The sequence below is a fragment of the Etheostoma cragini genome, chromosome 20, assembly GCF_013103735.1.
Source record: "Etheostoma cragini isolate CJK2018 chromosome 20, CSU_Ecrag_1.0, whole genome shotgun sequence".
NCBI classification, from domain to species: Eukaryota; Metazoa; Chordata; class Actinopteri; order Perciformes; family Percidae; genus Etheostoma; species Etheostoma cragini.
This window is the reverse complement of record NC_048426.1, coordinates 12992113-13018921: the sequence shown is the minus strand read 5'-3', so window position 1 is coordinate 13018921 and position 26809 is coordinate 12992113. Positions and strand designations below refer to the sequence as shown.

The window sequence follows — 26809 nt, the reverse complement described above, 5'->3', positions numbered from 1 at the left end:
CCTGGTTAAAAACAAAGGGATTTATCAGGCATGTGTCTGCATCGACTGGGGCTAGGGGGACCAAATTACAGCCCCAGTGTCTGGTTGAAGGCGGAGAAGGAAATAGATGGGTCTAGATATAATGGTGATGGCCCCTGGGTGGTACTCCTGTGAGGGAGAAAGAGGAGATTAGAGTGGAGGTGTGAGCTCGCAGTAAGATTACATTTTCCCTCTTTTTAATGGATAAGTGCTTTTCTTTTTTCCTATTTCACTCCCACTATTCTGCTTCTGTTTCACAGTGTTCCATCTTTTTTTCTGCTCTGTCACCGCACACACACACACACACACACACACACACACTAAACACACATCTCTCCCTCTGTCACTCTCTCCCTCTGTCCTCCCTCACTTGATCCTTACACCTACATGCTACAGATGGTTTCATTTTATAAGAGATAAAACCACATTTGGTGGAACTGATTAAATAGAGGGAACAACATCCCCATCTGCCATTTATTCCAATCTGAAATTGCTTGGGCAGATGCTGACATCTTTGGAGATGATTGATTTGCCCCGTCTGGCCAGAGAGGAATGGAGAGGAGAGCTGAGCTAGAGCCTCCCCGGGGCTGCAGCTTCCTGCTGCCCTGCCATGGCACCACCACAGTGTCACTTCACCAGTGATGGAGCCCCCAGACCCCCCTGTCTCCCATCCCTTGTCTCCAGCAAGCTGCTGCAATCAGCACAGGCCCTGATTGGAAATTGGGCAGGTGAGAGCCCAATACACTTTAATCATGGGGCCAGTACATGCCAGATCACCCCCCTCTGTATCAGCGTGTGTGAATGTGGCATGACAGAAGTCTGTGCTTCTGTGTAGATGCATTAAAGGGTTGGTTCACTCACATTACAAATAAACAGGTTTTATTTGTTTTAGATTAAAGATCTGTCTCTGAGATTTTTGCTTCCACACCAATACAACAGAGAGTTCAACGGAGGCAATGGGATTTCAATTGTGATTTTGAGCATTGAGGCTGTGCGGCTGTGCTTAGACACAGTGGTACTTTAAGGTAAATGCTATTGTTAGCATGCTAATACACTTACAGTGAAAGTGCTTAAAGGTAACGGGTATGGTGTTCACCATGTTTACCTTAGTAGTTTAGCGTTTTTTAAGTGTTATTGGTCATTAACCAAAGTATTGGAGAAATTAAAATGTTGCCCTGATGATGATGTGAGATTGTGACTGGTGTGAAAAGTTATTTGAATTCATCTTGAGGGGAGACATGAATGTGTGTATTTTAATGAATTTGAGTATGAATGTGTGTATTCCAATATATCAAATAGTTTTTGAGATATTTTTGTCTGGACCAAAGTGGTGAACTGACACTAGTGGACCTACAGTAGCAACACCTCCATCCTTAGTGCCATGCCGCCATTGTTTGGTAACAATTCAGCAGCAAACCACAAACAGTGTTACCTTTATCTCTATACCCACATATCTTACTTTCTAGCAATTTTCATTGTGACTACTTTCTACTAAAGAAAAAGTGTAGCCAGAGTATTCTTTATTTGTCAACTTTCCCGTCGGTGCAGAATGTGAACTTGAGTCGTTGCCGTCATGCTCTCTACCACCGAGGCCACTTGACATAACTGTTGTGTAAAAGAATACCAATGGGTCCCTGATGATTAGATATTCTACTCAACCTTCATCTAATCAACATTTATAGCGTCCTGCCTGTGGAATTACACTGCCTTCCACTAAATTGACTCTGCGTCATCACTTGTAAACACTCAAGCATTTTAAATGGAAAACTCCTGCAAAAGTGTCATCAAAGCCAGCGGTGTGTAAGTTTGAGTGTGCGATGAAACGCGCATTGTCTCATAAAAACTGCTGAGCTGGGCTCTTCAATGCAATCAGGCGCCGGTCTCAGCTCATATACTTGTTTGATGATAACCGAAGATGGAGGGAGAGTGATGGAGCTCTCCAAGGGACCGCGGCGATAATTTAGCTCGGGGAGTGGGTGTGAATCATGGTGGAGGCGCAGGCATTTCGGAGGTGGTGGATGAATCATTAGGGTGGGGGAAGGGGGGATGGAGAGATGGAAAAGAGGGCAGAATCCCCAGGGACTTAGATCCATCAGACAGCGCTGCTGTGGCCTCGACTGCAGCATCGACCCGTAGGACTGGAGCCCAATCCCGTTCATCTTTCTTTCTCATCTCTCCCCCTTTTGCAAACTGTTGGTCTCACTATTCCTCTATCACTGTGATTCATAGCAGTCTCTCTCTTTCTCCTCTCCCTCCATCATCAGGCATGTCATTCCACATCAGAGGCCTCATCTCTGCCTTCTCCACATCTCTCCTAAGCCTCTTGAAGTATGACCGGGCCTTAGAACGGCAAATGAATTCCACATCTGAATGCATGCTCTCACCCTCTCTCTCTGCTGTCCTCTTCCTCTCGCCTCAGGCTGCTCATTCTACCTCTCCTCCCCTCCATCCTCCTCTCCTCCGCTCCCCCTTAACCACATTCATGGCAAACTCGGGTGGGATTCAGAGCAAATTGCTCAACCGTTGAAAAAAAGACAGAATAACATAAAAGGAAGAAGTAAATTGTTTTAGTTAGCCAACTGCCATTTTGCATGACTGTGTGACATGACGAACATTGTGCGCTCTAAAAGATAGCCCTAGACTGCCCTACTTCTCACAGTGCAATAATCCATTACCAACAACATCCACGCCTTTTCAAGAGTTTTAGCTCCCCAAGGCTTTGACTTTGGACAGGCAGAGGTTAGAAGAAAACAACCTGAAAACAGCCTTATCTCCCAACACACGAATGTTTGTTAAGGCTCCCCATTAAGTCTCCCCCTGGATTTGCATATTAATTGCATTTTGGCTCTAGTTCCCTCCTTTAAGGCTGCTGTTTATAGGTGCTTTATTTCTTTGAGAAGACACAGATGTCCGCGGGGAGCTCACCTGCAACAGAGGACAAGAATTGAATTCCACAGGAAATTGCTTTAACTTGAGTGTAATCGAATTTGCACCCACACAAACCTTGACTCGAGGACCCGGAGGTCACACATGGATGTGTATATACATGTAGAGTACATAAAAATCCACAAATCCACACACACCGCATAGTTATCAAACATAGAATGAAAGCCTTTAAACACAACCTAAAGAAATGAATACTACTACAATATGGAAACATCGATGGATGTCATCTCAAGCTCTCTGGCTCCCCCAATACCTCTCACATCTTACATATTTTTCTGTCCATTCCCAACTTTTTTTTCTCCTTGTGAATCGTTTTTACTGTTTAGACATCAGCACGTGGCAACTTTCTCAACAGTTGTTTTGAAAAGGTGTGAAAGTTTTAATGACTGAATAGAGTAGGGGATAAAGGAACAGCTGGAGATTCTGTATTATAGTGGCTCTTCTTATAGAGAAGAGGTACACTCAAGCTGTTTGATTTGAAATCGGTGTTGCGGTTTTACCCATACTTAAGAATAACAGGTGATTGAGCATTCTCTCGTCCCTATCTCCAATATGAACATATGGGACTTAATACATGATGTATGAAGATGATGCACTGAATGGCACGCTATATGTGTGATACCGCATTGCGCAGAGTGTGCCTATTTGTTATTTTCAAGATAATAGTTTCATTTCACAGTTTTTGACTCACATGGATTTTTCTTTTCCACAAGCTTGGTTGCAATGATAGCATACCATTTAATAGAAAATACCAGACAGTGACTAACTGAAGAAGTCATTATTGTGATTATTATCCACTGCCAGTAACAATGTTTGTGATGATCTGTATCTTGAACATAACTATTATATTCCTGGGATGCAACCAAATTCCACCACAGGAGACTTGGTTTTATGGTAACGGTCCTTTATTCAACTGAAAATCTAATGATCTGCTCTCAACCCATCGGAGTAACTCAGTTCCGGGGCATTGATTTCCTTTGTGTTGCGGATTGATCTGTGGCCTGTTAGAGCTCAATATGTCACAGCCTCCCTGCAAGATGGACACATAAAAAACATGCATGAACACGTGCTAGAATATAACAGAGTAGAATAGAAAAAGGTGTAGAGTTGTCTAAATATCATGAAACATATTATTTAAATGCAGATTTCAGCTTGTGTCAAAGATAGCGTGTATTTTCACATATTCTAAATTAACTACATCATGGGAAATGATAATGACAATTTCATAGATGCCACTGGATTGCCATTTGGACTCTAACATGATCACTAATGTGCTGCTATACCATTGGCCCTAATGCCTATGCCCTCTCTGCTCTAGTGTGAATAATACGCAAGCAGTAGCCTGGGAGAATACACTCTCATTATGGCTTCCACTGCAGTGGACCACTCCCCAGATCTCCCTACAGCAGCATCATCTCCCTTCACCCATTGGACCACAGCCCCCCCTAGGGCAGATGCACACAAGCATGCAAATATTAAACCCCTAGTCTTTCCATTAGGCCATTTACTGTAGCACCCATCTCTTAACTAGCTTGTCTGGCTTCGCTGTTTTGAGTGCACTAATGCAGACTGGGCGCTGACCCCCACCTGCATGTGTTTGTGAGAGAAAGAGATCTGTGTTTCAGTTATGGAGCATTTATCGATGAGGAGAAAACAAAACAAAGAACCATATGGGGACCTTGCAGTGCAGTACATGTGACACGCTGGAGCCCTGCAAGAACATGCAGGCTTGCACGTGCACATGTTTGAGTTTTCTATGTGATATGTGTGTATAATGTGTTCTAAGGGGTTCGGTAGGCACGCTATGGGACACATAGGGCTGCTCTCCCGCAGATGCAATTAAGCTAAATGGGATTATGCCTATCACATTTCAGACAGGCCGGCCCCACAGCCACCTGGGGAAGAGGGTGGAGAGGTGGTGAAGATGCAGAGAAGGGAATGTGGTCTCTTAGAGGCAGCATCCAGGGTAGTTGTAATGCAGGCTGCAGCAGAGCACACTTCTGATATTCCAAAGGAGAAAATGTCTGGCTTCCTCATACTGTGTCTCCTTACAGTTTTCCGACTATACAAAGTATGTGACTGGGTCTGTATTACATGATTCAACACATTTCTGACCCTATATATAGTGGCATTGTATGTTGTCTTTGATGTGATGTACTATAGTGAACCCCCTCTCTAGTAACAGCTTAAATGTCAGCTTCAAAGAAACCGAGGGAGGGGGAGGCTGACATTTTCACACTGGTTGATTGTGCCCATAGATTCTCCCCAAAGATGCGGCACTCTATTGATCTGTGGGGTCACAGGGTAAAGGAGAGGACACCAATAAAGAGGAGAGGCTATACACTGGTGCTCAGACACAGATTTTTCACAACTAGCTGTTTTTTAGAAGGGCTTGTATGCAACCAGAGTGCTGCATTCTAAAACATAAAAACAGGATGTTTCTCTGTTTTTAGTTTTGACAAAATCATTTGTTTATTCTTGTCCCTGTTTCATTTAAAACATTTTAATTATGGTTTTGACCAATTCAAGGTAGCACACTCTCTTTGTAGGGTCAGAATTGACAAAGACCTAACAGTTATCAACAAAACCAATAAATAAACAAATTCAAATACCATGGAAAACAATTGCAGGCCGAATCTTAAAATCTGAGCCTGTATTTGTGCTAATTCTTGGGACTTTAAAATAAGTCTTTACATGATGATACACAACTTGGTTTCCACCTTAAGTGTAACTCTCAGAATGGCCTCTTTCAGAAATGAAAGGTCATGGGACTGAAGATTTAATTAAGCATTTATAACTCCCTTTGACTGTCAACCGAATCACAACTCACACATGCGCCGAATAGTGAGACATGTGGGCCAATGGTGGACCTTCCTCACCTACATGTACCTCCTTGGCAGGAGCAGAGCAGCGAGGGGCACGATGCCGCCATCCTCCCAGTCTCCCACGCTTGCTGTTACATTAATCAAAAGGGATGTGGTGGTTCCCAGCTCACCTCGCACTCTCCTGGTGCCAGCTGTGTTTGGGACGGGCCCTGTTGGCCTGCCTGCCCCTAATCACACACTGTCATTGTTCCTTCGGCCTTGTAAACATCGAGCCTGCTACAGCTGATCAAATCCAGGGTCACATACGCTCAGTCTCACGTGCACAGATGCATGTGCGCTTACATAGACCTGTTCCAACACACACACACACACACACATTCTCGCTTCTTTGCATACAAATTAACATTCAAAGGCAAAAATGCACACGTTTAACTGTGTGCATCAGACGCAATCTCTCTTCCTATTTATGGTTAAGCTTATATAATTTATTCATCAAAACTCAAATTAATTCATGAACACATCACAGTAATCAAGCACGGCTAATACAAAGAAGCATTACGATCTTCACCCTCTGTGCCAAAGCACATGCAGATAATGACAATAACTGCATTTCACATGCTGGTTCCCTCTGGGATGGTTGCCTCAAGTGCTCCCATGTGAATGTGAACAGTGAGTGTGTACATTTGTCATTGAGAGCAAATAAGTGTCTGGGTGCAACTGGACATCTCTTAATGATGAGGAATTAAATGTTCATTGTAGACCACTGAGAGAGACTTCAATATGCTCCCCAACACGGGGGGACGGAGAACTGAGACTAAGGAAGGGGGGGTGGGGGGTGAACTGGAGAGCTGTGATAGGATACGGCCCATTAATTATTGAATTTGCTGATGCTATGACAAATGGCGTTGTCCTAGCCCTCACTGGTGCCTGTGACTTTTACAAGGCCAGCTGGACAGAGTCTCAGCATTTCTGCGGTTATACCTCATATGCAGGTTTAAAATCTGTGCTTTTTCAGGCAATTTTCTCAGCACACCTGCAATGTGGCAGTCGTTGGATTAAGTAGCTGGGGTAAAGTATCTCTAAGCTGGGGCCATTTACACTGGTACAGAAACTGAAATCCTCCTTGAGAACCTCCTTGCAGGTTTGCCATCTTTTGGAATGAGAGTAATTGAGTGAGGGTACATGTAGGTGAGACAGTGAGCAAGCCAGTGTGGGAGTCAGTTACACCTCTGTGTTGGGTGTTTTTGCGATGTGAGGCCAGCAGAGAAAGAAAGGCAACAGTGTGCTGTGTTTGCACTGTGTGGGACGGCCTTCTGCCCCTGACGTGCATGTGGTCAACGGTGCCCTAAAGAGAGGGTCCACTGTAAATTGTGGGCTAAACCCCTGGAGGCTCTGGAGTGTATATAAAGCTTGTACATTCTCCCATCCGTGCCCTGAACACAAAGTACTGTAACTGGAAACCTGAGCTCCTGTCCACTATCTGTTTTCTTTGGCTGTGTCTTTGCCTACCTCCTATCTACAGAATTTTGAGCAGTTTTTCATAAATGCATCATTTCATTGACCATCTATATCTGACGGCATCTAACCTTCAAACACCTCCGACACTCCTAGTGAAAAATGAGGGAAAAAATGTGCAAAACAAAAGACTGAAAGAGAAAGCAAGAGAGAGATCATCCTCAGAGAACACGCTGTACTCTGCATTGAATTCAAATAGTTCTTGTCTGGTTTGTCTAAAATAAGCCCCCTTACAGTTGTTAACCTTTTACAGCAACAATGTTTCACCTGAAGAAAAAAAAACACACAGCTGTTCATCTTTATCACGAATTTTAATATCTTGCCAAAATGAGTCTCTGGTGAATTGCACAGGGCTTAAGGGTTCCTAATTTGAATTACTAACCAACTGGGTACTGCATACTGAAAAATGGCTCCTTTTATATAAGACACTTAAGATGGCCCGAACCAGAGCTAGAATAATAGCACCATTTATGAGTCAAACGTATGGTGAGAAGTCACAGAGGTCATTCTCTGTGTATTTGTCTCCTGTGGTGTTTGCCCGTCTCAGAATAGAGTGACTGTCTGTGAGGGATCCAGGGTCTGCAGGCCTTGTTTCCTTGCTAGCTACACCATCCTTAATGGCTATCCCTGTAGATACAGCCTGCTGCCAGCTGCTGCTCTGGCCCTCCGGAAAAGAGGCTGGCAATTAGACCTTGCACTTAAAACAAGGTGAGTCAGGACCTTTTAATGGTGCACTATTTCTGCGCTCCCACACATGTGGCCGCTTAGGTTTTTGCTGCGCCAGAGAACTCTGGGTACTGAGGCGTGGAGGTTACTTTGTCCAAATAACTGAGGTAGTTGGTGGCTAGGTAATGGTGCAGAATTGTTCTGCAGAAATAGCGTTTTGTGAAACTGTACGTGATCTGCACTTTTATCTTCATCCGCAAGTCATTTGTCAATGGTGTTATTATTTTGTCTAAACCAACCGCTAATTTAATACCTGTTCCAGTCTGCTGTAACATGCTATAGCTAACATCATGAATAAGAGCTACGGGCCTACTGCTGCTGCATGTGAGCTCTTTATTGGCTCCCAGTTGCTTTTCATCTGAAGAGGGTGAGGTTTCTAATTCTGTCCTGCCTCTCATCTCAGACCTTGATAAGATGGAGGTGAAAGGCTGCCTGTGTTTAGGCTGCAGCACCTTGTTTCCTTGGACCTTACCCAGCTAACCTTGAGTCTATAAGATGTGGGTAAATGCACAGACATGCTCTCTCTCTCTCTCTCTCTCTCTCTCTCTCTCTCTCTCTCTCTCTCTCTCTCTCTCTCTCTCTCTCTCTCTCTCTCTCTCTCTCTCTCTCTCTCTCTCTCTCTCTCTCTTACACACAGACAAACATACACAACCATACACACAGCACGGAGAGGGTGTATGAGCATGAAAGGAAATTATTTACTGTTGCACAAATAGAACAGCGTAGAAATAAGAAGGCTAATATCCTTGCTATTTTCTGCTGTTGAGTGTCCTTACATCTGCCTATTTTGATCTCTCTTTAATTTCCTGTATTGTGTTTAAATGTGACCCTTTTTATAACCGAGTGTGACAGCAAAATATTTTCCACTAAAGTATTTTTAAATACAGATTCCTTTAATATCTTGGGAATGGGCTTTTCAAGGAGTGGTACTGAGCAAGAAAAAGAAGGCTGATGTTGTCTTAGTGAAATCTACATGTTTGCCAGGTCCTTCCTCGTGCTGTGGAATTTTATTCCTTTGACCGGATTGGAGAGATTCACAGTCATCCATACACTGTGACAGACGTAAAGGCCATTGGACTTATACTCTGGTTGGCTGGAGCAGTAAGACTGCCATCTGAAGAGGGGGCTATACGCTCATGATAAATGACAGCCTTCAACCTAGCCAATCTAAATAGATTATCTTGGCTGCATCCTCCCACAACCAGGTGCCAGTGTGTAAAATGGACCAACTATGTAAAAACCATACAGTAACCTGCTGTATGCTGCCTATTCATGGCAACAGGAACAGTAGGAAGCAGCATTAAAAATTGAATTCATTGAATGTATATGGTTTAGTAATCTTTTGTCTGATCAACCCTTTTTTTAAGGTGGTGTTATATTGAGTACATCCTAAATTATAAACAATGTAAGCATTGTTTGTTTCTGCCAGGTCAAATCTTCAATATTCAGATAATGTTTATGTCTTTTTACATTTATGGATGCAGACTGTGCACATGGTGTGTCTGCAAAGAGCTCTCTGTCTTTTGTTCTCCAAGAGATAAAGAGCATCCACTGCTCAGTACCAAACATAAATATGCATTAATCTGTTCTGGTTGGGCAAATCTGAAGAACTGTCAAGCGTCAAATGTAAAGGTCATGCTTTGCTTGCTGTAAGGGGGAAAATCATGGAGACCATGGTTAAGGCACTATTTGAATAAACTATGCAAGGATTTACAAGAAGTAACCTTCAGGGGTAAACACGCCCCCTTCCCTCACCGGGGAATAGCTAACATTATGAATGCGTCCTATCACCAACTTCACCATATTGGCTCAGACTATTGATGTCACACAGATCATGATAAATCGTCAGCTGGTGAGCACCAGTATGGAGTAGATGTTGTTCTTTCAGAATAAATTGTCAGGCTATACTCCGGCCACAAAATTCATCCTTTCTCTAATTAGCATAATGCTTTTTACATAATTTGCACATTGTTTATTTATTAGATATATCACTGCTGTGAATAATATTTTGTATGGAAACAGTGTGCAAAATGAATTACCTTTTGAATTTTGAACAACGTACCCCCACTCCGACCCCCACCTCTTTCTGTGTAGCATGACAGCCGAGCAGAATGTGGCAGGTGGAGGTCTTTCAGGCAGAGCGAGGGGTGACCTTGCCACTTCCTCCGTAGAATTGGTTTGGTTGGTAACACAGCGCCAGGTCCCAGATATGTGCTATGGCTCTACAGACAGGCCTGGTGAACAGAGGGCCAGGCCCAGCCCCATGGCAGCAGATGCCACATGGCGGCCCCAGAGCCTTCAGCCTGCGAGGAGACGTAGGCGAGCGCCAGCCGGGTCACTGAAGCCCATGTCCATGTCATGCACAGAGAAGGCCTTCTCAGCAGGCAGTCAGGCAGCCTGCCGTCCTCTCCTGTCCCCCTTTCTTGGAGGCAGAGTGTAACAGCTTGTTTGCACGTGCTTTGTGTAGATTAAAGCAAGAGAATGTCAGGAATAATTAAAAGAAATAGAGCTTTGCACTTTTTGGATGATTGTCCTAGACAGTGATACTACTGTCTGGGTAAGTGTGTTTATTTATGTTTCCTGTGTGTGTGTGTGTGAGACTGTGTGTGCGTCCCTACGTGTGTACATATAGTATGCATACAGTATGTGTACCATTCAAATGGATGTTCACAAAACATACGGACATAATGTTAAGAACAAATGATAATGTGTCTTGTCTCAGCCGCGTGCATGCCTGCACACGTGTGTACATAAAGTATGTATATGTCTACTAGTTGTGTGTGTGTGTGTGTCTGTTTGTGTGAGAAAGAGAACAAGACAACCAAGTCCTCTCATCCCATTAAGTCTGTTCTTCAATCACCCAAATGGTTGCTTGAGCAAAGTTAATTGCTACTGTGCAGTAACCCACGTAAAATGCATAACAAAGACGGAATAATTAATATACAGAGGGCATGTAAAAAACATGATGCGTAATTGACATGGTTTTACTTGGTCATTTCAACCATCAATCTCTCCTCCCACTCCTTCCCCTAAATCTGCTTTTTGTTTACTTTTTTGTTTGTTTTGTTGGATTATGTTGAGCATTTTAAAAATAGGATTCCAAAATTCACGCCAAGTAAGTACTGTCACCACATTCATATTCTTTGGCATCACTTATGTTCTTATTTATCAGTAAATTAATAAGTTTTCAGCAAGAATTGATATTCTTAATTTTTCTTAGCTGCCTTTGTGCATTTTATGTCATTTCTAGCTTCCTGCTTCAGCTACTAACAGTAAACCACAGACCGTCGCTATAGAAGGTTTGGTTCACAACTTATACATATCAAAAGTTTCAAGATTAATTTTAGTTATATCAACAAATAACTTGGTTAAAGTTTGAGTAAAAGGATATAAAAGCAATAAGCAAGTGCACTAAAATTATAAACCTGTCTTTCTGTTATTATTTGTCATTATCCGAGGCTAATGGAGTGGGTAAGCAACAAAAGAAGAAAAAGATTTTTTGTCAATACTCAAAAATCCTTAACATTTTTCCATCATGTCATAATATAATTTTACAGTTCCTATTCTCAGCAAAAGGAGGGCTACCCTTTTGTTGTTGGGGTGTATACATTTTTAAAGTAAATCCTATGTGTCTACATGAACAGTATTATTTAGCACATTGAATGTGTTTTTCGAAAGAAGGTGTTTAATATGCACAGTAATACTCTTTAAAATCAAAGGTTTGTTCGACTCCACAGTAGGTTTAGATAGCATATTTCACTGGGCAGAAGTGGTTGGAACTTTGGAAAATAATATTTGTAATATATAACAAATTAGTTTGACTAAACCAAATGGGGGAATTTAAAGTAAAAGGTGAGACCAAACGGTCATTCAGCAGAAACACTTAAAATGCGGTGCTTGGATGTGGAAATGGGTGCACAGCACAGTATGAATCAGCTGATGTTTATCTCATAAATGAACTTAGGAATGCTTTACCTCGCAAAAAAAAAATTTATAATGGGTTTTCCTTAACACTCAGGCCATTATTTAGAAAAGTCTTTACTTAAATGTTGAAAACACTTGATCCCATGATAGAATATTTACTTACACTAAATTACTAACACTAATGCAACATAATTTTTCATAATTTCAATCAAGATTGGAGTATTGCTGTTTTCTTTAAATATAAAATTCTCTTCCCCATTATAAAAACATACCGGAGGATGAAAATGTTCACCAATTACTAATTGGACTAGGTACAGTAATAGCGTGATAAATTATGGCACATTTTCTTCAGGGGACATTGCTGGAGGAAATGTTGTAAAACGCCCATGGGAACCGGCAGTCATCAATCACACATGGTGTGGTGGGGGGTGTTGTGGTGGCCCTGAGGACTTGGGGTCTGCACAGCAGCCAGTAATCTAAATGGTGACACTGAGCTCCATGGGGCTGCCCGCTCTGTCGGCTGCAAAGAAAACAGATCAGGGGAAAGGGATAAAGGTTTGTTTTCTCAAACCTTCTTTTTCTAGGTCATTATTTATTATGTGAAATATCAACGTCCTTGGCTGCTGCATGGGATCTTCTCTTCCCCCCCCCCCCTCAATTGACAGATCTCATTATAAGATAAATGTGACAAAGATAGCTCATAATGCTTCAGAGAAATGTAACACCATTAGCAGGTCATTGTCATCGTTCTAATGTGTCCTTTTAAGCCGCTTAGTGAACTGGTGCGGAAGTGTGATACAGGGATTAACCTATCAGAGAGTTGCTGCGGAGGAGTTGAGCCGCCATTGATGGAAATTTTTGGACGTGTGGCGATATCTTCCCAGGCGCTACGCAGAGTCATGGTGGAGCCTGATTCCTAAGCACACTGAGGTTTCTGGGATACGGGGGAGGATGTCTGGAGGGGCATAGGCATGCACAGGGCTGGTTCTGGCGTGTACTATATGAATTCCTTGGTGTTGCAATGAATGAAATGCTTGGCATCCAAAACATGGCTATATTTGTTTTTCCTTACGTGCTTGGAAATTATTTTTGTCATTTATTTTTATACATTACCTATTGCAGGTTGCTTACAGTGATAAGGCAACAATTCATTTCATTACAGAAACACAGCAAGCACCGGTAGTTGCACTTCACTCCATGAATCTTAATATATTGGCAAACTACATCTAATTTCTAGGACAACCCTTTATCAAACAATGTGCCTTTTAATGAGTTGACAGAACTGATATACAGGGGATGAGCGTCTGCCTCGGTAAATTAATGAGTGAATTTCACATTTGAGTCGTGGAAATGACTTCCAAATATGAATGACAGCAAATGCTTCCAGGGTTAAATGGTTATTTATGAGGCCATTGTTTAATTCTGTCGTACAGTAGAACCATCTGCAGTCATGAGGACACAACGTTATCGTTCAGTCATTCATTGCACTTTTGGTGACTGTTAGCTGACACAATTTCACTGATCAGTTTCACGACCTCATCAATCATACTATTAGCTCTAAGTATCACATTAACATCATATTAAAGTTGGTGAGTAACACAAAAGATGCGTGTTAATGATGATACAACACACAATAGTAGGCACATGAGCTACACATACGCACACTTGGTGTTTCCATGTAAGCTCTGTTGGGCTAAAATATTCTATTTGCTTCAACACATCTTAACTCAAAGGTTTCAATAGTGATTAGAAATAAGAAAACTCAGTTTTATACAATATTTACTGTATGTAGCGTGACAAATTTAATGGAGGTAAGACATTTAAGCCCAACTTTACTATTCCATTTTCTAATTTCATGGCTCAGCAGGAATTATCAAAGCTTTTTTGATTACATTTTAATATGACCTTGATCTCAAAGGGCAGCGCAATCAATACAATAGCCATTAGCATCCTGGTAATTGTTAGTGAAATAGTAATCTTTTCTCAAGCCCTAGAATCTCTTTTAGCTTCTTATTTATTTATTGGGCATATGGAGGGAGAACAGGGCTGCTAGCCGAGATGGATGTGATGAATAGAGCCCCGAGATGCAAATTAAAATGTTTGTAATTAAACCCACTGATCATAATGGCTTTCTTGCTGCAGTCCTGCTGGTTCTGGCTGCAACTGAAATGGATATTAGTGTTAGACATTTCAGAATTTGAGACATATATTTTGCCTTTTGATTCTTTCAATTGTGCTAGTTTTTGGTATGTTAGCATTGCAATCCAAAAGCAGGATTGGCATGGCGTGTTGGAGCCATCTTGTTTACATGCAAACATCAGACAACATGTGAACCAGCAATGCACCAAATGACAACGCACTAGTCAGCGTAATGGGACTATTTATTCAGCTTTGTTAGGAGAAGGGGTCATGTGATCAGGGGATAGTAATTATAGCATACGCTTAATTACATTAGCAACCTCCTGTCTTTTCATATTATCTCTGACGCAAAAAAACACAGAGAGATTTGATTATGTTAATAAGCAGCATTTTATACATGGTAATGGAGGCCTAGTTCAAAGCCATTAGTGCTATGAGGAATATCCATTTGAGTGTTGGAGCTCTTGAACGCAGCTCGGCTCAAAGTGCACATTGTTTAATGGTATTGATCAACGGTCTAGCGAGCTCTGGGGCTTTTGCTCATTACTGTTCCTTATTCATGCTTTCTTGGGTAATGATGCCCAAACAGCAATTACTGCCACAGCCATTTAGATGATCTAAGAGAGAAATCATAATCGTAAAAAAGATGGAGCAGAAACAAAAGAAAAAAGAATTGTGTCGTTATCTGAGAGAAAGGTAAACGGCTTATTGAGAGGAAACGTGTCAAGATCTCAAGTACATTGACTTCAGAAAAATCTCCATTAACTTCCATCAACCTCTTTAAATTGAATCCAGTGAAGAGTCCTAAAATCTTGATCTTAGAAACACAATTGAGAATTTTTTTTAAAGGGTGACATAAGCTCAACGTCTGTATTGTACAAATATGTTTAATTTAAGATGTATGCTTTTTTAATTAAATGACATTTATAGTTTTAAAGTGGACTGATTTGTCTTTTTCTGCTCCTTTTTGCAGGAATCTCTGTCACATTGTTGATAATCTGATAATCTGATTTAAATGATATCCTTTTAAAGCAATAGTACAATTTGGAATTTGTCAATTGTAGTATTTAATGTCAGTGTTTGCAAAGACAACTTGCTGGTGAATATTCAGTATGTGACAGCTAAAACTACAAGAGTTATGACTGCATGTCTACACAGGCACATGACTACAGTTATGAACTTCTAAGTGTTTGTTTGTCTTTTGTTTGCAGTCCTGTTGCTTTAAGTGCAAATTATACTTTCCACATTTGCATAGCTACAAGGAACCATTTGATGTGAATTTCATTGTCTGCCAGTGTCTGGGAGGGTCGGCACCGACTTCACACGTGCAAACACAGCCTATGCAGACATCCAAAGCTATGTCAACAGAAGCTCTTGTGCATCCCTCTGTCTGCGTCTGCATCCTTTCTGTAGTCTATACAGCATGACCCTTTAGGCTCTCCTTTTGTGAGGCACATTTGAAATGTTGTACCCGATTTCATGGACAAAAAGAAAAAAACACTGCTCATAGGCGCTTTATAAAACCCACCAGAGCAGATACAAAGCTAGGTCAAATTCTGACTCAAGCCTATTCCTCTCATTCTCTGCCTGTCTGTCTTGCTTTCCCTCTCTGTCCCCCCCCCCCGCCTTCTTCCCATCTCTCCCTATCAATGAGGCGGCAGACATCCCAGACCTGCTCAGTCAACTGCTTCAAGATTTATTCTTTGTAACAAATCTGCAACAGCTGGAGAGCCGGGGAATGCATGTAAACTTTGTGTGTGTAATTTGGTGACAAGTCAGGCTTAATCAAGCTCCCAGTGGCTGGATGAGAGGAGCGCAGGGGAGCGGCATATGGGGAGCTGAGTGGTGAACAGGCAGTGGGCAGGGAGGGAGACACAAAGCTCTGTTCATGTGCATTAACATGCTCTGCTGTAGCAGTGGCAGGCACACAGACAGCCAGCAGTCAGCCAGCTCCATCCCTAGTCCACATAGACGTGTAGAAAGATACTCAACTGGCTGTGTCCATAACTGCAAATATCTATATATATTTTATTTTTGTTGAGGGCATATCAAACTGAACATTTACGATTTCAAACATATAGACGGATGTTTATTCATCGTTTGTGAATTTAATGTGCATAATCAGATGCTCAAATCTCTGTCACTACATAGTCATGCAAAAATGAAACTGAAATGACAAACGGTGCTTGTAGAAACTATTCATTTTTTTGTCATCAATACAAAATTATCTACAAATGATATAAAACCCTGCTATTGTGTTGAAGAGCCTTAAAGTGAAAACATTTTATTCCACGTTCGGTACTGAGTAGTATGACAGTGCTATTTGTAGGCTGACAACCTTCTGTAGTGAGCACTACCTGAGTTTAACCATTTACTGTACTATCACTGTACTATCACCCGTAGTAGTTATAAACTTTCCTAATATCACCATACAACTGTCATCTATATTCACCTGATTTACTTGAGCAAGTATGTTTTGTCAGGACCATTATGCTACATAGATTATGTTTAAAATCAACATACCAAAAAAAACCGTTTGTATTCAACATTTAATCTAAGCGTCAATGCAAAATGTTACTAAATATACCTGCAAAATGTTCAATATCAAAGTATTTTAATCTACAATACTTGCTTCTGGAAACCGAAGACTATTGATGTTTAATGGTCATGTTTAGACTTTATTTAACACTTCATTAAAGTTAGGGAAAGATTGTTGTCGGGGTTAAACGTTTAACGTTACCAAAACCACTTACTTTTCCAAACCTTAATATAGGGTTTTAGTAGCTTGATATTCTAAAACATTGCAATATGTTCGACGCAGGATGCAAATCCACTAGTGTCCTGTCTTCTGCACCTCTGGATGATGTTTGTGCTGTAGAAGAATGTCAGACTTCAGATTCAATTGTTAGTGTGTCTGGCTTACTATCTTACTGCTATCTTACAGTAGTATTGTAGTGTTACTTTCAAGGTCATGAGTTAGCATATCAAAATCTATTTATTAGTTTGTGTGGTTACAATTTATGTTAAATGGCCAAGGCCAAGTCAGCCGGAGACAGTGTTTTCAACCAACCCATGAAGCTTCAGTAACATTAGCTTAACTAGCTACCTAGTAACAGTTGATAAAATCAGTTAAAAAATGACAGTTGTTGTGAAATTGAAAATCAACAGCTGGAAATGATGGAGACGGTTTTTATCTACCACCATATCAAGTCAAAAAAACACTGTTTCAAAAAGGACTAAGAATTTAACATAGTAAATATTTAGTAGTGATATCTGCCACAGTTGTCATTACAAATTACATGATGTACCATGTGAGAACAGAAAACTTAAAAGGCATAGCAAGAGTAATGCAGGGGAGTTGGGCTTAAAGGAATACATCACTGTTTGTTAATAAGGCTAATCACAGTCTCCCTTAGCTGTAGATGGGTGGACCAACACATTTTTTGTCTCAGTGCATGCATTGTTTTAGTCCGGTGCAACACCGGCAGCGCAGCCGCTAGTTAGCTTAGTGTAGTGAATGTAATCCTATGTTGCCCTGTTAGCCTTTTGTGAGTAATAGTGAAAAAAAAAAAGAAAAAGAAAAAAGAATTGAGTAACTTCTGGTGGCCTGCATATTCACAACAAGTACAAATAGCAATGCAGATTAAGAGTAGACGATTTCCTAAGCAGATATTGATTTGGGACTATATTGGGTGCACAGCCAAAACATTGCTACATGGGCGCAGAGGTTTCACGCAGCACCATAAGCCCCCCAACTTCCGTTAACACACCCCGCGGGAATAGCTGGCTATTTTTCCTACAGTGGACAATGAATGGCAATGAACATGTTGGATTTTATCAGTCAAGATCCAGAAGCATACCTCTAAGAACCAGAGTTTTCAGCAGAGGAGCTTTGGAAATAGAACTAGAGAAGGAGGAGGTTGCGATTACTTTACAGTCCGAAGACGTGAGGCATCCTGCAGTCCTCGACTTTTTTTTTCGGCGTGATAAAGTCAACTGGAAAAAGCCAAATGGACCCAATAAACATATATCTACAGAGTAAGTGATAACTGTAAACATGACACATGGTTATTTCAAGAGATGTATTAACTTACTTTAGAGCTGTACTTACACAGAGTTGCTGTGTGAAATCTCTATGCCTTTGTGCAATGCTTCGGCTGTGCTTCCACCCAATATAGTCCCAAATCAAAATCTGCTTTAGAAATTTTCTAGTCTTAATCTGGATTGCTATTTGTACTTGTTGTTAATTCGCAGGCCACAAGAAGAAATTAGGTTGTTGTTGTTGCGTTATCAGAATCTGAATCAGAAATACTTTATTGATCCCCCAAGGGAAACTCTGTGTACAGTTCCACAAATGGTAGAAATATGTATAAAGAAATATAAGGCCCTATTTTAACAAACGTGGGCATATTCCTTTTAAAAAATTGTCAGTAAACAATTGCGCAATCATGTGTTTTGTGTCTTTTTATAAGTATCTGGCAAATTGAATAAGTAGTATAAACGCATGTTATAGGAGGTACTGTAGATTTTGGGCCATCATATCCAGATGAGGCGGCGTAGCTGCAACCCAATGCAAGCTATTTGAGAGGTGTCCTTGCCGCTGGTCTGTTATGCGCGCACACACACACACACACACACACACACACACACACACACACACACACACAATGACCACAGGCCCAGTACTAGGCCACTCAGGGGGCTTAATGTTAATGACAGGGTCTGTAGCTGAACTGTACATCTGGTCCCAACCACCCTGCGCAGCTGCAACACATGACCGTGTAAAGAAGAAAAAAGGAAGAATTAAAAGAGATAGATAAATACGGGAAAGATGAATGTAATACATTAGAGAAAGTGTCAAGAGAAAACAACAACAGTACAAGGCTGAAAGCGTAGTGAAGGTTGGAGAGTGGGCGATTGAAATGTTTTGTGTGTTTAGAGGGAAGGTAATGGGTGGCATCGAGGACTGTCAACATAATATGGCAAGGTTGGAGCAGTTTGGCAGAGAGAGAGAAAAAGAATAATAGGGAATAAAGAGAAAACTTTGCCTCTCAACCTAAAGGTCTGCATCTAAACATCCATGAACAACATTTCTGCAAAGAGTCTCATCAGCCAACCTGTTCATGTGTTTCCACAGTGTCAGTTGAAATGAGCTATTGTGTGTCTACCACGGTTCAAGGCATTTCTTAACGCTCTGCATTTACTCTACTCTTGGAGTTAATTTTTCAATAGAAGAAGCTTTGGCTGTTTTCTGTACAGTATGTGCAAAATGTTGGTAACCGTGGTTACGCAATTAAATAAATTAAGACTTTTGGCGGAAGCTGATTGTTACAATGAAAGAACGTGTTTTTTGCATTCTCTATTAACTTTGGAATGGCTACTATAAAAGCGAAGTGTGAAACCTTGATGCATATGTAGGATAACTTAATTGTTTTTGAATACAAACAAGCCTTAAATAGGAGAAAGAGGAGTGGAATACGTGACTGTGGTGTGTGAGGTTGGGTGAATGTGCGTGTGTTTTGTCATGATGCATTATGGTTTCTCATCAGGAACACATGGCAAGGTATTTACCAAGCCATCTGCTAAAATCGCCTGGCTGAATTGAGCTGACGTCCAGTTGCTAAGGAAATGGATGCTTTTCAAAGGGCCCAACCAGTGTTGCACACCTGTCAGTGAAAAAGGACCCAGTCTCCCTTGCTCTCTGCCTCTTTCTTCATCTCTTTGTGCTTGTATGTCTGAAGCTCATCAGTCACATACTATAGTCAGATGTGATGAGTGTTCCCGACAAAGTGATTATTATTCAGTTTTTGTGTGATTTGCTGCTCTTGTGTGTATGTTTGCTTCTGTATGTTTTAAGTTCAAACCTTTAATGTTTGTAGTGCAGACATTGTCATTGATTTTTCAGTTAAATTGCAATTAAACAGCTAAACCATGTGGTGATTAAAGCGGCCCAATGAGTGAGCTGATGTGGATCAGCTCTGTGAGACGCATTACTAATACTGGCTCAGAAAAAAACGCGAAAAAAGGTGCATGGTGCACTTCAGCACAGTTGGGGCACGTCAATGAGCAGGTGGTTATGATTGCTTTAGTGTCACAATCCTATGGCCTGCGGCTAGACACTTTTCCCAGAAGAAGTTAATGCAGTTGGAGAAGTGTGTCCGGGGCTTGTGATGAGTCTCAGAGAACTTGGCTGCGGGGCAGGGCTTGACCTTCGCAGAGAAGCTTTGTCATCTTGGCCTGAGCACTGAGTCCCTATCTGTGTGACACCTATAGAGGTCACCGCAGGGCCACAATTCTGGTCATAAATCAACAAGGTAACTTGGGACGTTGTGTCCTTTTGGTCCCAATTCCACTGTCCTGCTTGGGCCTTGCCCTAGATTCAGGAGGAGAAATGATATCATACAAGACGGAGTGCTCCAACATAAATGAAAGCTTGAAATATGTCTTTTCCTGTTCTCTGTGCCGAGAACAGAGAGCTGTATGGGTTATAGGTACCAACTGCTGTGAACAATGCTTACATAAAAAATAGGGTTTTTCTTTAGTTAAAGAGTGTACATTTTTCAAAAATAGTAAACAAAATTGCTAGAAATAGTTGATTCTCTTTTGTCTTGACCTATTGAATCCACTTCAAACATGAGGCACAGATCTATACAAAGAGGAGAAAGGAGAATGAAAGAGTAGTTTAGTGTCTATGTAAAGATTTTTTCGCTGTTCATCTTATTCAACTTTACCTGCCATGATCTGAAATTTAAATATAAAGCTCTTACCTGTAGTGACCTTTGTATACTAAGCCCACTGAAGACAAAAACACAGCAGTCATGAGCAAGTTTACTGCTTCCCTGTAACCTAGCTACATAAGGTGAATATCTGAGTGCAAGATCAGAGCTTTTGCTTTGCCTTTGTACTTAACATCCGCTTTTGTATCCTATGCTCTCTGCAGTATATTATTACTTTACCATAACAGGACTATCAGCCTTCCATTAGTGAAATATTAATATGCATCTCAGAAAGATAATTGCCCCTAGTGCTCTCATCACCTAGACACCATGTGAACTTAGAAACAATCCCTCCTGTCTGTCCGCCCCAGAACAAAAGGGCCTTGGGTGGAGGAGGAACATCTTCATTTCCCTCACAGAATACATTTGGCCTGTAAGTGGGCTTGGTTATTGCCGATGCCTGCGTTTGCGTCGGGCACCTGGCATTCTCCAGACCTGTTTGATGTGGCCCTTTTCAAGCACTCTGATCATCCTGTAAAATTGTGGCTAATGGACAGGGCCTGCCACTCGGAGAGGCCTAGACAACGGAGGGACAATTTAGTGACACGCACACACCTGTCCTTTGTAGTTGAGCGAGACATTGTGTGCACAGGCGCATTAGTCTCTGCGGTGCTCACACAGGCACTTTGTGAGCTGCAGTGTAGCCAGAGCTGCCATTTAGGCCTGAATAACCCCAGGTGCCATTACCTTTGGGTACCTTAATATCCCCCACACTCTGACCAAACAATACACAGACAGTGGGGGTGGGGTTTGGGGGGTGCTTATACATATGCTTGTGTGTGTGTGTATGTGTGTGTGTTACATATTGTGTGACATTATGTGTTTGTGTAACTGCGTGTACACTGTCGAATGTCTATTTTCCCTACGGGGTAGTGCTGATGCATAGCTGCACCTGTCCCCTTAATGGAATCCCCTCATTGGAGAATAATAGAAAGGGGGAGGTAGCATTGGGCAAGGGCATTGCCGAGGAAGATCTATTCACTGTATATCATATTGGTTCATGCCGAAAATCTTTGTGACATTTTTAATTTTTTCTGAAATGTTCCATTTTCTCTTTTTTATGATGATATATAAAATATATATATATATATATTTTTTTAAACAAGGTCCTCCCTATTGGTTTATTGTGATTTTGTCGACTTAATATATGTATTCTGGTTAAGCTGCTTTAAAATATTCAAAATGTTTTTTACTCTGTATGTACTTTTTCTCATTGGAATTGTGGGTTAAAATAATGATTATCTTAATGACAAGACCTACTGTATCATTTTTGAATGCCCTGACATATCAAATGGGTTTTGGCTAATTTCTAATGTTGTATGAAATTCTTGCAGAGTACTGCAGCCGTGACATTTCTGCAAATTGGGGAAACCTTTAACTAAGCAGAATCTCTTCTTTGTTCCTGAACCCTAACGATCATTTTATAAATTAAGCAGAGATATCACAAATTATTATGCCTAAAACAAACAATTAAAAACAAAACCAAGGCCCAAGTAAGGAAAATAAATGCTACTTGTACAAATGCACCGCAGGCTACTTTTCTGAAGTCTGCTGGAACAAATAACTGAGCAGGTAACTGAGCAGAACCTTTGAGAAATGTCCGAGGCTTGGCTCCAAACCAAGCCCATATTGAATGGCACCTAACAGTTTTAAATCAAGTCTGTGTGCCCAGCATCTGATGTGGGAGGGACTGGGAAAGGCTTTCTGTTAGCGCACCGGGAGATTTTTATATTTGAGCTTAGTATGTGTGTGTGCGTGTTTGTGTTTGTGTGGACAATGACAGTATCTGTTGTGCCAGAGGAACTGATGAGCAGGTGGTCTGAGTGGGATTCAGCATACTCTCTCTCCCTCCTATTCACACTAGCATTCATCTCTCTCTGCTTCTGTATTTGTGCGTTTGTATCTGTCTGTCTCTCGAGCGGTCTCACTCTCTTTTTCCGTTTTAATTCATTTTTGTCTGTTATATGTGAATCATCTGTTAATGTGCTGCTTGGGCCCAGCCGAAAGTAATGCAGCTTGCTTTTTAATAACACTAGGAAATTGAAGCAGTGGTTCTTCTTAGAATTGGGATAAATGTTGTAAAATGAAACAAAATTGAATTCAATCTATTGGACCCTACGGCCATGACATGCAATAAAGGAGTTTTGACACCTGTGCTAGAATGTATCGTTGATGTTGCGATGAATAAATCATCACAGGAACTCTCATCTTGTGTTACAAAGGCAGTGCAGTGTTACAGGACTCAGAGGATGCTGGACAATACCCTTTGCGCAAGCAAGCACGCACACACACACACACACACACACACACACACACACACACACACACACACACACACACACACATACCTTACATACCGTCACTAACCAGATGCCTGTGTCTATTGATTTCTCATGACATGGTTCAGTGACGTTCCATTTCGCTGATGTGAACACTTGCTGTCCACACTGACACACGCACATGCATAGACGCATGCACACCTAGACACACACTTGAGCAGTTTAGGATAATACACTGTATATACACCGTTCACGTTGAAGTCTAATATGACCCATATGTTCCTGGTGTTCTGTTGACCTATATAGACAGTGACACAATGTTGAGTATCAGCCCCATTCAGAGGATCAGGTTGTGGATCTGCATCTACAGGCTAACAGAGACAAGGTGTCCCATGTCTTTGTTCCTCTCACTCAGGATCATGCTACAATTTCAAAATGTAACTTTTTTGATGATGGAAATGGAAAGTATGGCTGGGCATTAAACCTTTCATAACGCCTGAAATGCAGTGATAAAATGTAACAAATGTAACACTTTTTTATTTCCTTAAATACTAGTACAATTTTGAGGTAACTGTAAATGAGTATTTCCATTTTTATGCAACTTTAAACTTATTTTGCAGCTGAAGTTAGTTACTTTACAGAAAACAATGTGTGATTACACACACAAAATCAGTTTACAAAGTATATTGCATAAACTACCAAACAGCTAAAATTAACTAATGCATCCATTATAATATAAAAACACTGAAAAGGGCCATTCTGCAAAATGAATACTTTTACTTTAGATACTTTCATTGCATTTCATTGCTAATACTTTTGTACTTTTACTTGAGAACAATTTTTAATGCAGAAGCTTTACTTTAATGGTTTAGTTTTATATTGTGCTTTTGCCAATTTAAGTGATCTGAATGCTTCTTCCATGAATTGTGACCTGGACTAACAGTTAACAAAAAGTGGGCATTGAATGCCAGGTCAGATTAGAGACTTATTTAACCAATTCTTTGGTCAGTTTTTTTATTTGAAGTATTTTATTTTTTTTATATATATTCCTCAAAAAAGACGTTTTGGTTTTTGGTTTGATATCTCCAAACTCAGGCATTAAATTGACAAATGTCGTAAATGTTGAAATGATACCCAACTTTAGTAGAACGTATTGCAGAGTTTCAAGTAAAGAAAAAATAGTGTAGAGCTGAAATGATTAGTGGATTAATCATTTATTAGTCAGTTGACTGAAAAATAACCTGCAATTATTTTCATACTTAGTTAATTGTTCGTCATTCTTCAAGAAAAAAATAACGTAGTGTGAGGATTTGCTATACTTTTCTTTGTCTTATGAGATAATAAGTATTTTGGGTTTATTGACTTTGACATTGGGCTGTACGAAAGTGTGATGGGTATTTTCTGACTAAATACAGACTAAAAAGTTAATAATGAAATAGTTGCCAATTTAAAGCCCAAAGTTCCGTAGTTTTTTTGTGTTTTCATATTCAGTTTCTTGGGACCAGTTGTCTGTTTTTGCTGGATTTGTCTGCATTAAATTTATGAATGCTCTGCTGGAAAAGGAATTCACATGAGGATGTGACATTGTAGCCAAGGTGTGTTGGCACTGATGACTAAGCAAGATGTGAGCTGAGTAACGTCGACAGTTAATGGCTGATGTTGTGAATGATAAATATTAGAGGTGAGCTTTCTGCTGGCCCATGACAAACATTCCTACAGGAACATGGAAGTGTCGTGGTCTCTACTGTGTATGTGACTGCACTATAGGCCTATATGATGTGAACGATTTCTGCAGTATATTCATAGTAGCAAACCATTTTTCATGTATCTCCTTTATCGCTGTGACTTGCGTCAGCCTAAGGCAAGAAAAAAGCCAGCCAGTTTTAAATATGCAAATATTTTAGGAATTAGGGGCTTGATTTGAATAATGATGTGAAACGATGAACTCATTTTTACTGGAGAGGAAGAGACATGTTAACTGTGGTCCACTGTCCTTTCTCATTAGCCACAGCACATCAAGCCTGCTGTGTGTGTGTGTGTGTGTGTGTGTGTGTGTGTGTGTGTGATACAAACCTTCAGTCTTCCTTCATGGCTCTTTAATTAAGGAGTATTTTTCTGCTTTTTTTTTGTCAGCTCTTTATCAGTCATGGCACCACAACTGAAACCTTCAAACCAAGGGGAGAGATGGGTGTAGGGAGTTAGATAAAAAGTGAAACTGCAAATTGGACTGTGGATATAGAAATACATCTGAAACATATTTATTTTTTTGTTTTATCTCCTGCTTTAATCATGAAATTTTGCTACTGTTGAACTGTTTCCTCATTTCTGCCTTTACGCTCTTAGCAGATATTTAATTGAAAGCTTCAGTCAGATGATCTTTGTGAATAATACTTTTTAATACGGCTAGAAAGTACGCGAGAATGTATCATTCATGTTTTGATACATGACCGTAATCTGTTGATAATTTCCATCAGGGTTGGGAAGCTTGTTACTATATATAGGATGTTTTGTGAAGACGTAAGCTGTAGATCAATAAATGAGGGATTTATTTGTATTGGTATTGATTGGATTGACTAATTTGTCTGACTATTGACAGCTGTTTAGATTTTGTTGTATCATCTTAGATCAGTTCCAACAAAAACATCTAATACTACCACAAAAGAAAACATAGTCTTGTATTATTGCCTTAAATGCCATATAAACATTTATTTTTTTCATGTAACAGTTGCATTTTGAAGGGTGTGTTTTTCCTACACAGGCTTGTGTAATTTAATTCATATTGTGACCCTAACATGTAATAAGAAGCGAGTGTATGCAGAGGCATGTACTGGATTAACAATGTCCGTTTGCCAGAATGAAGCACCATCACAGCATTGACAACTTTGTTAGTGTGTTTATCCTTGGTGTGTGTCTGTATTTATGATCATTGTGTAAATTGAGTTTTGAGTGGGTGTTGTCCATTGCAAGCTATGCCTTGGCAGGTGTGGGATGCTACGTGGGCTAACTGAAGTCCCTCAGCCAGCCTGTTAGCCAGCCAGTCAGCCAGCCAGTCAGTTAGCCAGTCAGCCAGGCACAGAGAGAGGCAGAACACAGCTGTCTAAGCAGGCCTCCATTATCCAACCCTATCTATTGATTCACCCTGTGGGATTTTTCCTTTTTGGCATGGGATCATCTGTGAACACACACCAGCACACTAACATGCAACCCCTGCGTATAGACACAGGCATGTAAACAAACGCATGCACACCTTCACACATATGCACAGATGCAGCACAAAGAAAAATGGAACACACACATTTGCTCCACCATGGGCTGAGATCGATAGCCAGGGGGCATCTGGGACCTTTATTTTCTTCATTTTTCTTTTATATTTATTTTAGTATTTCATGGTCTCTTCTGTCATTGGGGAGTACACCCCTTCACTCTGCAGGGTGCTGCTGCTGTGCGGTTGTGTTTTCTCTAATTATAGAGCATGGTAATGGGCATGGACCCATAAAGAATATCTCTGACGCTATAATTACTTTGGCTGCTCGCAAAATGAATCAGATAGTGTCAATAGGATTAACAAATGGTTTGGGTTTTAATTTTATCTCCATAGGTCTGGTTGCTTCTGTTTGTTTGATATTTTATTAATTCTCGCCTTTTTAATCAAGTTAATTTT

The 26809-nt window shown here is 40.7% G+C and overlaps 1 long non-coding RNA gene across 4 annotated transcripts in view; it reads left to right on the top strand.

Moving 5' to 3' along the window:
• Positions 1-26809, top strand: part of LOC117936364 — an 87433-nt gene that overhangs the window by 44460 nt on the left and 16164 nt on the right. For 3 of the 4 annotated variants that reach the window (XR_004654925.1, XR_004654924.1, XR_004654922.1), the window contains one exon: positions 521-746. The exons of the other annotated variant lie outside the window; for it this stretch is intronic. This is a non-coding gene — a long non-coding RNA (uncharacterized LOC117936364). The remainder of the gene's footprint in view (positions 1-520; positions 747-26809) is intronic. 4 annotated transcript variants of the gene reach the window in all.